Here is a 1,996-nt window from a genome sequence, read left to right on the forward strand (position 1 = left end):
ACACTCCTTTCCTAACCTGAAACAAGCACAGCTGAAAAAAAAGTGCAGTGGCAAAAAGAAGGCAATAAAGGTCTTTCGAGACGCTGAGCTGTGCTGTAAGTTGGGCTTGTAAGGGTTTTTTTGTTTTTTTACTAACTGTATTGTGACTGAATTTTGCAGAATGACATTGATTTTGTGTTTTGAAGTGTTGAAATCATACAAAGTGACGAGGAAAAACAGGATTCAGCTTCAAGAGTAAAACAGTAAATACACTTTAACACAACCACACTTCTCCCTGGAGTATAACAGACTGTCTTTAATTTAAAATGAAAAGTAGAAATGTGTCAAACCGGCTGTGGAAACGGTATTTCTGGACAACTTTTGATTGTATTCCTCTGTCGTAGCCTTTGAGATTCGTTTCTGCGTCCAGATGTGAGGAGAAACAAAATCGTTTTTGTAAACCAAAAGTCACAGTTTTGACCTGTCCAAGTGCCCTTCAGCAAGGCAGCAACTTCTCTCTTTGCTTCCAAACACACTGAATGTACGCTGAGCTAAACCACAGATGTAATTGCTGGACATCTACTAACCTATCAAGTCAAGCCACCCTTTGCAACTTATTCCACTCGGCTGTCTTGTGATATGCTTTGTCAAGAAAGCGTGGCACAAACGCCATAAACCAAAAGTGAAAATCAAGGACTCATTCCTCTGCGGTGTCCACTTCCACCAAACCCAGAACAAATAATATTAAAACCCACACATATGTTCCAGAGAATCATCCAAGTTCTCCTTTCAGGGTCTTCTGTGGTGCAGCAGAGGTGAAGTGTCTTTAACGCTGGTATGAGATTATTTTTGACTTAAAGGCTAAAAGACAACAGGACGGAAAAGGTTTTCATCCTTGTGGGAACCAATCAAAGTTCTCATTAGAGTCGCTTATGAAACGTACACACAGAGGAATTAATGAATGGTGTGATCTATTATTATTATTATAATTATTATTATTATTATGATTTTGATGTTTGAATTTATGGTGCAGAGATGATTTTATTTATCATTTTAAATGCTGGTAGCTTGTTTTCGGCCTACAGAGCTTCTCCAGTGTGGAACTCACTGTCTGTGTGTGTGATAAAGCAATCTTATTACTACAATATAAACACAGTATAACCCCTGTTCCTATGTTAACCACTTGTATGCTCATACTCTGCTTTGTTATTTTATAGCACATGTAAGGCTCACAGTTACACACCCACTATACATATTATGAATATTTTCTCATTAAAAACAAAACCTGTACATGTGGGTTTCCTGAGTGGTTCATTTGCATGTGTTTTCAGTGTTAATACTGGAAGCGGAGGTGGGGGGATCATTTCATTGTCCATATACATACACTAACCAAAGGGACACTTCATTCACACTTTGCTGTGACCCTATCCTCTGAATGTGGCAGCAGAGATTGAGTTTTTCTAATCTTCTATTGTCCAGGCGTTCTGACTGATGTCCCACCAGGATAAGGCCCAGAGGAATACCCAGGAAACGCCTCGGTGTCCCCTACTGAAGAGCTGGATGAGGCAGTTGGTTAGAGGGACATTTAGGCTTCACGTTAGAGACTGCTGCACCCGTGATCTGGATAAGCAGTTGAAAATGGACGAATGGATGGATATTGTCCCGTTTTGGTGTACAATAGAATTTCAGTCTCCGTTTCCTGTTCTAAGCTGACAGGAGTGGCACCTGGTGTGATCTGCTCCTGTAGCCCATCTGCTTCTGTGGTTAACTGAATTACTGTTGCCATCCTATCAGCTCAAAGCATTCTGCACATTCTCTGACATCAACAGGGCATTTTCATCCAGAGAACTGCCACTTACTGGATGTTTTCTCTCTTTTTGGATCCTTCTCTGTAAACAGACAAGCAGTTTGTGAAATATTAAGACCAGTCTATCTGACATCAACAACCATGCTGTGTTTAAAGTCACTTAGATCATATCTTCCTAACTGTGATGCACAGTTTGAATTTATGTCTTTT

Source organism: Pundamilia nyererei, unplaced genomic scaffold (assembly GCF_000239375.1).
Source record: "Pundamilia nyererei isolate P.nyererei 1_Seehausen unplaced genomic scaffold, PunNye1.0 scaffold00032, whole genome shotgun sequence".
NCBI lineage: Eukaryota > Metazoa > Chordata > Actinopteri > Cichliformes > Cichlidae > Pundamilia > Pundamilia nyererei.